Genomic DNA, 14,327 nt, shown 5'->3' on the forward strand with positions numbered 1-14,327 from the left:
GTATGGGGCAAGCTGTCCAAGATTTGTGGATACGTGAGTTTTCCTTCTTTCTACTTCTGCCCTCCCACTGTTCAGCTAGTAGACAAGATGTTTATCGTCAAAGATCCAAGTATGAGATGTTTACTCTCTTTCCGTCACTATAGTAGAAATAAGGACAGGAGTGTCTTTAGGTACTTTTATTTTTAAAATAGATAATATGTTCACATGGTTCAAAATTCGAAAAGTAAAAAGGGTATAGAGTGAATCGTCTGCCTTCTACTCGTAGTCTACTGTCTACTCATCCAATTCGTCTTCTCAGAGGCAACTAGTATTCAGTTTCTTAAGATCCTTCGCAGAGATACTATGTACTTATAAAGCAAATAAATATATTTCTTGGTTTGTATTTTTTAAACAAGTGTAGCACACTGTTAATACTCTGTACTTTTTAACTTATTTTGGCAGTCATTCCATATAAGCAATGAAGAGATTTGGTACCTGCCCTATATTGGTAGGTATTTTAAATGTTTCTGGTCTTTTGCTATTATAAACTGTGGTCAGTGAATAATAATATATATTTGGCCCTTGATATGTGTGACAATAACTGTAGAGTAAATTATAAGTAGAGTTGCTGAAGCTAATTTTTTTTTTTGGCTCTGTTAATTCATTTATTTGGCAAGAATTTTTGAGCTCCTGTGTGCCAAGCACTGTGTTAGGTACTGGAGACATAGCAGTGAGCAAAACTGACTCATTCCTTGCATTCACACAGTTCTGGTCTGGTGGAGAAGAATCCATTAAACAAACAATTAATTACTTTCACTATAAATACTGTGGAGAGAACTATTTGGAAGCCTAACGCAGGTTGATTGGGAAGAAGGGCAGTCAAGGAAGGTCCCTGTGGAATTGACTTTTAAGGCTGAAACCTAAAGAATGAAGGGAGGACAAAAGACTATTCTAGGTGGAGGAAATGGCATAGGTGAAGGTCCTGAGCAGGGAAGGAATATGGATATTTTGAAGAATTGAAGAAAGTTCCAGCATGTCTGAGAAACAGGAGGTAAGACATCAGATAGCGTGAGCTCTCTAAAAAAATTAGATAAATAGCATAGTGAATTTTGACTTCAGCCTTTACAGTAGAGATTTTTTTTTTCTGTCAGTTCTTTCCACAGATATTAGTTGGCTAGTGTTGATGCTAAAACCATCAGTATCATAAAGAAATCTGATGCTTACACAGTGGAACGTTCTCTATAAGAACTTCCCTGGACAAAGCCTATTGTTTCAGTCTTGATTTCTTCTAGGTCTTGCAAATTAAACTTGTGTGGCTGGATTAAGTCTTAAAATTTTAAGGTCTTAGGAATTAGTATAGAAATGAGTGATTACTGGGGAGCAATTCTTAGATTATGGGGATTATGGATTGTTAGTTTAACAGACCTGCTATTTAGCAAACAGAAAACCCATTTACTTCTAGGGAATATTGACTCTTTATTGTAAGCCTCATGGGGCTAGAGCGAGAACACAGATGTTCTTATGAACTGGTGAATATAATATTCTCATACCCATCATCTAGGCCGTATGTCTTAATGTCACACATAACTCTTGTTGGGCACGCAAATGAATCAGTAGCCCAAGGGCCACTATAAAAAAGCATGAAAGCATTTTTATCTCTCAGGATATTGACTTTTGTTCAGAAATCACAGTACTCTTCCTCAAAGCCCAGATGGGCCTGTTTGATTTAGTACCTTTCTTGTGAAATTGGATCAGCTTGCCCTGTTTTCATAACTTAAAGTAGACTCTAGGTTTAGCAGTCCATCACTAGTGATCAAGAAATGAAAATGGGCAAATTTTTCTAGCATTTCAGCAAGGAGCATCTGTGTATATCATGGCTTAAGGGTATTAGAGTGAGAGAAAAGAGACTCCTCGACAGTGAAAGTCAAGCTTTGTTATTAGATTATCTGTGGTGAGTTGGGACTTAATATATTATCTTTGAAATGAGGCATGACACTTCTCTCCATGTGAAATCTGGATCAACATTTCATGCAGCATCTGTTTACGTTTTCTTGTAGGCCTTTTCATACTGGAGACTGTTATCACTGGGTTTACTTCTGACTATTCTTTGTATACGCTTTTCTACGTGGATGTTTTGGGTGTGCAAATGAAGGATGGCACATGGATGTTGAGGGCTAGTAATGTGAGATATGGCTAGCCTAGAGTGAGAAGAGCTGTTTTTGTCATAAATGACTGGGTTTCAGTTCACCTTGTAATCTCCCTTTTTATCTAATTAACAGTTTATTAGAACTTCTAAAGATGTTTGACAACAGATGGTTGTTGTTTCTGTGTTTCAGTTAGTTGCATTAAATGGAAAACAAGACCCATAAAGGAGCTAAGGTTTTTTAAGATTTTAAGATGTATCCCTCTATTTTTGTGCTTACGTTTACAATTAATTTTGGTCATGATTTCTTAACAGTGACCTGCAAGTTCCTCACATATTTGACCTGAGGTGTAGAGTAAGCACTGGGGTGGGGAACGTTGTTTGGTTACACCCAGGCTGTGCAGATTCAGGTCACGTTAGGTAGCCCGCTTCCATTAGAGTTGAATTCAAGACAGGTTCTAGAATCAAGCATGATGGACTTTTAAATATTTTGTGTTTTGGGGATTTTCTATTGTCCTTAATTACGTTGGTAAGTAAAATTGCTTAAGCTGATTTTTTTATTTGTTTGGCCCTGTTTTGATCCAGTATTGATTGACATTTTAAAGAAAGTTTGGTCAGTCTGAAACTCGGTTTTGCTTATACAGTGTTAGGATTTTTTGGTTTTTCATAATTAAATGTTTTTTAAATTAAAATAGTAAGCATACATAGTTGAAAGAGTCAAATAGTATCACAAGTCTTAAAAAAAATAGCTGCTCCATTTCTCCTTGTTTGTCCTCACTTTTACTGCTTTAGTGTTTTTTTTCCTGATGTGTATTATCTTCATGTTTCTACATAGTATGCTTATACTGTTATTTTTTGATTTTTCCATTCTTAGATATTATCTATTGAATTTCTACTGTGGCAGATGATTTTTGCATTCTTATGCTGCTATCCACCCTCAACCCTTCCTGCTATTTGCCTAATACAGATATATCATAATCTTGATTAAATCAATATTTTGTATGTTTTTATATTATAGATCAGGATTCAATTAGAAAAACTATTCTTGGTATTTCAAAGCAGATATTGGATGTCTACAAAACCGTTGAAAGGCCATGGGAGCATTGGTCAGGGAAAGCCATGTTATAAGGATTTGTAAAAAAAACTGCTATCGTTAATGATCTTGGCTGCCTTAAACACCAAAGCAGGCAATTAGCAGGATATTGGAACTGCTGCAAAACTCATGTCTGTCATCTGTCGGAAGCCACACACCTACTCATTGCTATGGGAAGAGCAGTAGTGGCATCTACTTTTTTTAAGATCTTCCAGATCTTGGGTGAATGACTAGTATTCTCGGAATTTAAACCACAACCCCAATGATGGGATTCTGGGAATGTACTTCCCAGGCCTTTAGCCTCGTCCCACCTGCCACCTGCCACCCCATGAGTCCGAAGGGAGTAGTGGTGAATGTTATTTAAAAAACAAAAACAAAATTGGGCCGTGCGGGTAGTTGGGGTGGGTTGGAGCACCGTGCTCCTAACACCAAGGTCGCTGGTTCGATTCCCACATGGGCCAGTGAGCTGCGCCCTCTACGGCTATTATTGTGAACAACAGCTCTCCCTGGAGCTGGGCTGCTGTGAGTAGCTTGAGGGTGGCGAGAGTTGCTGTGAGCTGGGGACCGACTGCCTCAGTGAGGGGGTTGTGCAAGGCTCATAATACCAGCAGGGGCCAGGGAACTGTGTCCTACACAACTAGACTGAGAAACATGCCTGGAGGGGGCAGGGAGGAGGCGGAGGAAGGCGGGGCGGGGGAGACGGTGGTGCGGGGGGAGGAAAAGAAATTAACATCTGTTATAATAACTATTACTATGATTATATTCCTTATTTTTCCCTAAATAAAATAATTGCCATTGTTTTTCTTCCTTTCTTCTTCTTCTTTCTCACTTTTTTTTTTTGCTTTTGCTAAATATCAATCACTAATTCCTCCCTGAACTCGGGCAGAAGTATAAATCTCTCTTCAATGCATTCAAATACAGTAGTAGAGCCTCTCCCAGAGGCTTTATGAGAAAGAGTCCATTGGAGGGGGTGCAGTTTTTGAGGATGTGTGTATCTGAATTGTCTCCTTCCCACCCTCACACCAGTTGGTAGTTTGATTAGATATAATGTATTACGTTGGAGATCATCGTTATGGAAATTTTAAGCCTTGCTTTGTGGTCTTCTGACTTTCAATAGTGGTACTGTGAAGTTTGATACTGTTCTGATTCTGGATTCTTTGTATGGTTGTGTTTTTTTCCTGCAAGGTTTTCAGGTTTTGTCTTTACCCCTCATTCTGAAATACAATCATGTTGTGCCTTGGTGTGGATATTTTAAAATTCATCATGTTTGTCATTCTGTGTCCCTTTTCAGTCTAAAGCTTATTCCCATCCATCCTGCAAAGTTTTCTTGTGTTACATCTTTGATGTATTCGTCCTTTGATAATTATTTCTCTCCTCTCTCTTTCTGGGAACCTCTGTTATCCAGATGGTGAAACTCCTACCCTGTTTCCCCGAAAATAAGACCTAGCCAGACAATCAGCTCTAATGCGTCTTTTGGAGCAAAAAATATTTAATGTAAGACCCGGTTTTACGTTATGTAAGACCAAGTCTTACATTATAGTAAAATAAGACTGGCTCTTATATTAATTTTTGCTCTAAAAGACGCATTAGAGATGATGGTCCGTCTAGGTCTTATTTTCAGGGAAACACGGTACTAGACTGGTCCTCTAATTTTTTTCCTCATAGCAAATTTTCCCTTTTTTTATTCATTAATTTTCAGATTTCCGTGCTCGCTTCAGCAGCATATATACTAAAATTTTCAGATTTCCTTAGCGTTTTCTTCCATGTTTACTATTTTTATGTATTGTATTTTCTAGTATGAATTTTTTAAACATCCATGGGCTCTTTTTAGTGTTCTCTGAATTTTATATATAAATATTTTTGCATGTTGCCAGGAATTCTGTGTTGTTTACTTTGATTTCTGTCTTTCACGTCAGAGGTTTTCTTCAGGTGTCTCATAATTCTTGGCTGGCTGTTCATTTTTAAGAATGAGGCACTAGTAAGCTCTGAATGTGGAGTCCTGGCTCATTCAGTGATGGACATTACTTTGGGGTGAATTGGCGGCTGGTCAGTTTCCTCAGAGGATTCTCCAGTCTCCTGCCTAGAGTCTCCTGCCCAGCAGCAGGGGTTTTTGGAGCCAAGTGGGAGAAGAGAGATGGGGAGTGGGGAGTAAAAGTTAGGCTTTTATTTGCGCCCCTATTTTCAGATTGGCACTCCTGCCCTTACCTGGAGTAAAAGTTAGGCTTTTATTTGCGCCCCTATTTTCAGATTGGCACTCCTGCCCTTACCTTGGCCCCTTGGTTCAACAACCCTCTGATTCAATTTGTCCAATCTTCCACCTGGTAAGGAGGAATTTACGTCTTATACAGACTTTCAACCAATTCTCCTGTTTTAGCCCCTCCTACTCTCCTTGGTCCACAGGTACTAAGTGCCTACCATTTCTGAGCCTTTTCAGAGACTCTGTGGTAGGAATTCTTTCCACTGCAAGCGGTTAGCTTTTTTCCCTTCTGTGAAGTTATTTATCACTAGTGCATCTGTTGTCCAGCTTCCAAAATTTTATTGCCATTTCTCTTTCTGCTATTGTCTCCTTTCCCATTTCCTTCCTTCCTTCCTTCCTTCCTTCCTTCCTTCCTTCCTTCCTTCCTTCCTTCCCTTCCCTCTCTCTCTCTCTCTCTCTCTCTCTCTCTCTCTCTCTCTCTCGTTTATGCCTTTTTAAAAAAAGCCCTTTGCATAATTTTAATGGCATTTTCTGAGGGAACACTGGTAAATGCATGCAGCATCTTCACGTTTAACCAACATGCTCATCAGTTTTCCCTTGCTGACATCTATTCAGATACTATCTGTGTAGTTGATTCCTAATACTCTTTTAGTGTCTTCTAGAACTTCCCTAACACCAGGAATTGTTGAGTATACAGATTCCCAGATCTCTGTCATGGAAAATTTATGATTTTAGAAGGTCTGGGTTAAGGCCCAGGAATCTTTTTGTGTTTGTTTGTTTGTTAACAAATGCCCTAGGATGTGTCTTTAGGCAAGTTTGGAAACTCTATTTTAGAAGGGTCTTATTGCTGTCTTAAGTCTCTCCAAGGTGAACTCCTTAGGCTTCCCCTAATTTTGCTGTTTGCATTCAGACTGTGTTTTAGTCTGTCTAGCTTTGGTCTGGATTTCTAAATTAGAATGTGCCCTTCATCTGATTAATTCCTTTCTTTAGTTAAATGCTGGCTGATGGTAATAACTTTGGCCCTGTGTGACTCCATTTTTTTAGCCAACATTTCTAAACCCTCTGGTTCCTGGGTTGTGTGGGTGGGGAGGAAATATTAGTTACGAACATGGAGCTACTTTCTGCATCATTTTACTGTTCAAATCCAAGAATCTGTTACTTTTTTTTTTGGCAAAATGGAAAATTGACTCAGGCTTTGAAAACAGATGTACTAACGATCTACCTTGGATATATGCAGCATCGTTTTAGGAGATGTTAAAGCACTGTGATTTGAAGTTTGTTTTTCACTTTGACAGTTGAAAGGGCATAGTCTCTTCTCCTTTTTGTGTTATAGATCCCTAGGCCTGCAAAGGAAGAAAAGCTTTGTCTTGTACTGCCAGTCTGTAAGGCCTCTGGGAATGAGATGTTTGCACTTGCCCCAAGGTTGCTGTGACTTGCTTGGCCATCAGGAGCCAACTAGCACCTGTCTTAGGATGTTGTAGGAGCTAGTAAGTGTAGTACCCTAGTTCTCGGTTCTTGGAAGTCTTGGCGGCTGTTACAAGCTAACACACAGCCAGAGCAAGATGTGTGGGCTCTGACATAGCGCTGATTGGTGTTCTAAGAGCAGCTCTATAGAATCAGCTCTAATACCTTTTTACAAGTTCCAGTGACAGATTTGGGGTATGAAGTCACAAACACAATGCTGTATCTCAAGTCCTGTTGTCGCGTTGATTGTTGACCACTGGCTATGTGTTAAAGCACTGCTTTGAACCACCAGTGATTTATTGCAGCTGACTGTTTTCTGTACACATTCCCTCACCTTCCCAATACTTCAGTGCTTACAGGACCACAGCATTTTCTTTTTGCTTTGGGGTGTGGTGGGCCTGGGGAGGTTTGGTGAGGTCATTCCCTGTTGTCTTTTTGGATGATTTTCAGACATTTAATTTACAGTTGCTCTTGGCATTAGTTATCTTTTTATGAAACCATTTTTTTGCAGCTGTGGTTATTTAATTGAACACAAGAGGAGAATTCTTATTGATTTGTCATTGTTTTAGATGAGTGGATTTGGCTCCTGGGCTGCCTTGTATCTGGGAATAATGTGTGGTGCCTAATATTTAGCACCACATCGAGTAGTACATGAGTAAGTAGACTCCTGAGTTTATGTTTTTAGGGCTTTTAAAAAATAATCTAGGACAAGAGGAAAGAGTCATATTAGGGGGGAAACCTGCATTATTAGGATGCATACTTATGTTTTTATTAGAGAAATTATATTTGAAAGCATTTCATCATGTAGTTATGCATCTTTCTTCTGCCTCCTTCCTTTTCTCTTCCAGGGTTGTGTGCTGCTTGTAACAGGGACAATCATTGATCTAAAGAGTAAAATATCCATGTTTAGTTGTAGAAGTCCTAGGATTTTCAGTATAAATATTCATGGCGGGTATGTGATTTTTTTTTTTTTTCACTTGTTAGATCAATCAGATTTGTTTTATAGTTGACTTTTCCATGATGGAAAATGCTTGCAGTTGGAAAACCGATTTTTTTTCCTTCATAGAATAACCTTGGAGTTTTAATTAAATCCATCTCTACACATGATAGATATCTGTTTCACCAGAGGTTTGACTGAGTTGAATTTCAAGGGGGAGGTGGCACCTTCTCCATTGAGATAAGAGGGCTATGGGTTATTTTCAAATTATATAAATTAAAGCTTTTGGGGATGGGGAGGGTGGTAAACTGTAAAACACGAAACTTATTCTAGTCTGTTTCCTTGTATTTTAAACCAAAAATGCTTTAGTTGAGACCCTCTGCTACATTGAACACATGGAGACATGTTCATGATTCTGTGTTCACGCTAGTTCCCATGTAGTTATTGGAACCTGTTTGGCTCCTGCTGTTCATTAGTCTCGTGGAGTGGCATGTGAATAGTCTTCTGTAGCTCCTGGCTCTTCTCCCATGTTGGGGTTCTGTGGTTTCGGAACTGGATGCCATTATGCTGCTGTGGTAACGAGCCCCTGTCTCCCCACCGTGGACTGCTTTTCAGGAGCGAAGTTGAAGGTGGACCGACAGGCAGATTATCATCAGGTGACTTTTAATCCTGGAAGGCTTCCAGCTAGCACGGAGGTCCCTAGCTGTGCTTCAGCCGAGAGATCAAGTGCAGTCTGGGATTAATGAGATAACTGATTGAATTTGTGGTTTCCTTCAGGTGTGCAACTGTTGGTTCATTTAGCCTTCTTTAGTATTGTAGGCATATTAGACAGAGAAGGGTGCTACTGTTGGATTTGGAGCATGGCCTATAAAGCCTCAGGTTTCATCTCCTACCATTCTCCTCCTCACTGTATTCTAGCTACCCTGGTCTTCTTACTAGTTCTCTGACACATCAAGCTCAGTCCCATCAGTTTGTGTGTGGCGGGTTACATGCTATTTGTTAATTCTTTTTGGAATGCTATTCTTCCCTCAGATGGTCATAGGGCTTGCTCTGCTCAGGGAGAGCCAGCCTGGGCAGGAGCCTCTCCCTGCAAGCAGCTTGTCTAAAACAGCACTCCACCCTGCTCCTGTGCTCTCTCCCTTTATGAGTCTCTAGTTTTTTTTATTTCTTTTATTAGTAACTGAGATACTGAGATTATATGTGTTTTCCTTGTTTATCTCTTCCACTAGAATGGAAGCCCCAAGAGTGTAGAAACTTGTCTTGTTCACCTTCTAGAACAGGGTTTATCAACCTTAGCATTATTGATATTTTAGAATGGATAATTCTTTGTTGTGGGGGGGGGCTGCCCTATGCGTGATAGAATGTTGAGCAGCGTCCCTGTTTTCTGTCCACCAGATGCTAGTAACCATCCCCTACTTGTGATAGTCAAAAAGTCTGTAGACATTGCCGAATGTCTCCAGGGGAAGAAAGTCACCCCTGCTGAGAACCATTGTTATAGAATAATACTTTGACATCTAGTAGGTAGCTTAATATATACTTATTGAATGGATTAAGTGTGGGTGCTCAGTAAATATTTATTGGATGATAACTGAATTCATGAATGAATGAATTCAGCAAATTAAAAATTTTGAAACTGCCCTATGTGCATAGCCTCATGTTTCTTCCTTTACTCTTTTCATAGATAAATAACCATCCTTCTGCCTTTTCTGTTTCTGGCACATTGATTCATCCTTTGCTGCTTTTTTCCTTCATTGAGACTTGCTTACTCTTTCAGACAGCGTTACTCTTAAATTTACTTTTGTTCAATTAACAAGTGACTATGGAACACCTACCGTATGCTGTAAAATAACAGGAGAGAACGATAGAAAGATACGGTGCTGTCTGCTTCCGCGCTCATTGGGTAAAACAGACATAGATACATGGAATCTTCCTCTAAAGTTTGCTTCTTAGTTCAGGGTAATGTCTATATTAGTGTCACTGGGACACCACAGGGTGATTTGAATCAGTAGTTAAGTGCTCATCAGAATGAGGTGAAGTTGATGTTGAATTTGGAATCCAGTTTTAACATAAACCTACCCATTCACTTTTTACTTACTTTCATTTGTTGCAATTACCCTTAGTTTCTTGCTATTAAATCTGTTTGTCTAAAACCTGGTTGAGAAATAAACAACGTGGACTGGCTCATTTTGAACTTGTTCGATATGACTGTTTTCTGTGGTTGGTTGTCTTACTGAATGGTTGTGAACAGCTGATTTATCAGTGGGTTTTTAATGTCCATGCTTAGAAAGTCTTGCCACTCCACCTACCTGGGTTCTTGAAGCCACATTAAGCAAAGCTGGAGTTCCTTCTGGCTGGGATTAAAATACACCAAACAAAAACCCCCTTTATTATGTGAATTTCTTTGTCCTAGAGCAACTGATTTTCTGCCAAACAATTATTATGTTCCATCTCTGATACTGTTAGAAAGATTTATTTTGATTTGAACTATGGAATCAGAAGAATTCTATTGGAGGGAATGCCTGGAATCTTTTCTTGAAGGCACAACTGTCTTCTCAAGATTATCTGGAGACAGAGTTCTAGGCAGAGCTATTTGTCCAGAGAGGATCTTGAAATGTCTCTTACCCATCTCTGTTTCTTTATATTGGAAAGAGTTTTAATAGCATATTAAAGAATTGAACAAGTGTGTAAGAAAGGAGAGATAATTTTCTTGTTGACAACCCAAATTCCTACTCATGACTGGTTCTTGTAAGGTGGAACCAAGGCCCTTGAGGCTTTGCTGAGGGGAGGCAGCCTACTTTTTAAGGTCGTTGTTTCTCCCTGTGGGATTTTGTTGGGTACTCCGATACAAAAACTGTAATTTACGCTGTAATCAAAGCCAAGATTAAAGGAAAGTACTGTTACCTGAGGTCTCTAAGAATGAAAGTAGATGGCATTAAGATTTTAGATTTTTTTTTCCTTTATAAAATAACTCGCAATTGAAACCTGAGTTTTATAACAGCAGAATGCCGTTTGAATAAAGGCCCCAGATTGTTGTGGTAACTAGGATACCTCTTAGATGATTTTAAACATATGAAAAAAGCAACAACAAAATTGGATTCTTTATTTCTCAAATGCAAAAGGCAATAGTCAGTGTCTTTGTACTCAGGAAGTCTCCTGCTCTTAAAATGTAGGAATATTTGGGTGAAATATTAGGAAGTTGAATAGGAAAATAGATTTGGTCTTTTGAGGAATAGAAGAAAGCACTTTTTAAAAGTTCATTGCTTGATTTTTATGGAGACATCTGAATAAATTTAACATCAGGAAGATTTGAAATAATGCTTTCTGATCTTTATTTAAAAGAAACTGACTCCTGAGGATGTGAAAAGCTTATTATATCGTGGTTTTTATGATGGAAGAGTTTAAGAAGGGGATGAGAATTGCTATGTTGCTGAACTAGAGGCAATCTCAAAATATTTCTGAAAACCAGGGACTCTGAAGAGCACAGATAGTGAGGCTTGTCGTTCTAATTTAATAAATCAGAAAGGAAAGACTTAAAATTCTGTCGAGAACCCGCTTTTTTCTTTTTGTGTTTAATCTCAGGTTTAACCTCAGGAATGTTAGATTCTTAAAATTGCAATAGACAGTGCTCCAGAAGATCTGAATTTGTCCTTTTACTAAAAATAATTGGTCACTAAAATTTGTCTTTCTGTCATAAAACTTTATGAACTGTTTTTGGTTTATTTTATGAAAAAATTTTGTTTTTTACTTTTATTTTGCAATTAAAGTTGACATGCAATATTATATTAGTTTCAGGTGTGCAGCATACTGATTAGACGTTTATATACCTTACAAAGTGATCACGTCAATAAATCTAGTACCCATGTGGCATTGGTTCATTTGTTTTTAACTAAAAGCACTTCTCAAAACACACCCTCTTCATTGGATTACTGATTGTAAGTGTCAATCCTAAATTTGTTTGAATAAAACTTCTTTGGGGATTTTCAGGGAAAGGAAAGTTGTATTGATTTAATTTTACATAAATTGGGCTGCTCTTGGAAAACATACATACAGAGAGCTGTTTGTATTTTATCACTAGAGTAGAAACTGGGAGTGGGTTAAATTTTCATTTGGAAGCAATACCAGAAAATTGCTAAATCCAACCAATTTCCAGTGGAGATTTTTTTTCCAGTAATTAGTGAAATAGAAGGGGCTCAGAACATGAGTTCAAATCCTAACTCCACAGTTTACTCCTGGTTTATCTTGGGTGGTCACCCTAAGTCAGGTTAGTTTTTATCTCTAGTGCGCACGTGTGCACTCCCATTCCTGGAGTTTTAGTGTCCTCACCTGTAAAGTGGAAGCTGTAATACCCTACTGTAGTGTAGCATTGTATACTAAACGTCGCTGATGGGAGTGTGGCGTGCATGCGTACAATCTATGGAGGCAGCAGTAAGCCTGAGAGCCACTGCTGGTGGTCAACGCTAAAGTCAGTCACTTGTGAAGGCGATTTTTTAAAAATCTATTTTGAAATTGGAGTTTGAATTGCACCTACTTGAAGAAGGCATCTTTAACTGTGTAATGTATTAGTGGTCTTTTGCACTGAGTGACTTTAGAAAAAGATTTTCCTTGCCAGAGATCACTGTTTTGTTTATTAATAAGTGGAACTCATTGTATAGGGTTGTTCCTTTAGGTCATTTCTTTGTAGCATATAGGTTGGATCACCTGTGGATATGGGAAGAATTAGGGACTTGTCTGAATCTCTTTTCCAGATTATTCTAGAAGACTGTTACAACTGTGACAGTGGCAAATGTAGGCAGAACTAGAGACTCAGAAAAGGCAGGAACTCAGGTCACTGGAATTAGTTGAAAATGTTTGTTTCTAAATAGACAATTATTTTTAAAATAGAAGAACTTTTTTTTCTTCTCTATGTTTCTTTTATTTTAAATTTGTGTCCCCCCCTCTCCAGTGATAGATGTTCTCTGCTTATGAGGATTTACTGTTCTGATCAGTTTTAAAAGTCTAGTGTGTTAGATCCCAGGCAAAGAAAGATTAGACTTAGCTGAGAAGGTATTTCCCTTGGAGGGGCGTCAGCTGCTTGTTTCTTGAAGTGAGTTCAGATTCCATTCTCCATGGGAACCACCTAGCCAAAGTACTGCCCAGTTCTTTGTCTGTGGTTGGAGCAAAAAGCCCTGTTGGCCAGCCAGCCTGGCATTACATGCTGGCATTACACTGGAAAGAGCTGGGGTTTGGAGGACCTTCACAGTCATGTTTCTGATCAAATTCTGCCCACCGACAAAGGTTCTGGGTTTTATAGAACCTTTGGAATATTTGCCTTTTCCTTTCATCATTCCCAAGGCATTGAGAGAAGCGATTAAGTGGTTACTCCTTTATTCGCAGAGATTTTGATCACCCCTGTAGAGTTCAGAACCAAATCTCCCCAGTGGATGGCCGTGCTGGTTGGATCTTTTAGACTTGGCTTGGTACACATGGTCACCTCTCTATGCTAAGAGGTAGATATGGTCACCCATGTGTGCTAGGGGGTTCACATGGTCACCCGTCTGTGCTAGGGGCTACATGTGAATTTTCCTGTGACCTAATCTCATTAATCACGTTGCTTGGAAGCATTCGTCCATGGATTAATGGATGAAGTTGATTACCCTTTATTGAACCTTTCTTGTCATCTGCAAGTTGTACTCACAGTGGTCATGTTATTTTGGCTTTAATATATTGGGATCAAGAAGTGGAATTTCCTTGGGACAACTTTTTGGGGGTGGTTACTGTTCTTGAGTTTTGGTTTTATCTTTGCCCCTTACTTTAATGTCTGACGGTAAGATAGTTCCCTGACTTGAGTCTCATTTGTAAAATGAGGATCAGTTACACAGTGTAATAGAGGGAGTGCTGGATAGTTTTTTTGTGACCTGATAGGTAGCTAAATTCTCTCATGGTATTTATGCTCTGATCAGATTCCAGGGGTGTGACTATACCAGGGGCCAGTAATCTATGACCCGTGAGTCAGACGTGATCCACGGTCTGTTTTTGTATGGCCCATGAACTAAGAATGATTTTTGCATCTTTAAAATGTAACAATCAAGAGAATGAGAAGACAGGCCACAGACTGAGAGAAAATATTTGCAAAAGACACATTTGATGAAGGACTATTATCCAAAATAAACAAAGAACTCTTAAAACTCAGCAATAAGAACACAAACAACCTGATTAAAAACTGGGCAAAAGACCTGAACAGACACCTCACCAGAGAAGATACAGAGACAGCAAGTAAGCATATGAAACGATGTCCAACTTCATATGTCATTAGAGAATTGCAAATTAAAACAACGAGATACCACTACACACCTATTAGAATGGGCCAAGTCTAAAACACTGACAGCAACAAATGCTAACGAGGATGTGGAATAGAAGGAACTCTCATTCATTAATGGTAGGGTGCAATATGGTATAGCCACTTTGGAAGATAGTTTGGCAGTTTCTCACAAAACATACTCTTACCATATGATCCAGCAGTCATGCTCCTTTGTAT

General features: G+C 38.9%; 1 protein-coding gene across 4 annotated transcripts in view; it reads left to right on the forward strand.

Annotated features, from left to right (window-relative positions):
* The window catches only part of WIPF2 (WAS/WASL interacting protein family member 2), a 41,522-nt gene that overhangs the window by 4,103 nt on the left and 23,092 nt on the right, over nucleotides 1-14,327 (forward strand). The window contains exon 2 of one of the 4 annotated variants that reach the window (XM_081028148.1): nucleotides 442-487. The exons of 2 other annotated variants lie outside the window; for them this stretch is intronic. The gene's annotated coding sequence lies outside the window, so the exon portion shown is untranslated. Of the gene's footprint in view, nucleotides 1-441; nucleotides 488-13,948; nucleotides 14,066-14,327 lie in introns of those variants that run through there. One more of the 4 variants, XM_081028149.1, reaches the window with a different exon arrangement.

The sequence above is a fragment of the Rhinolophus hipposideros genome (assembly GCF_964194185.1).
Source record: "Rhinolophus hipposideros genome assembly, chromosome: 20".
In the NCBI taxonomy this organism is placed as follows: Eukaryota; Metazoa; Chordata; class Mammalia; order Chiroptera; family Rhinolophidae; genus Rhinolophus; species Rhinolophus hipposideros.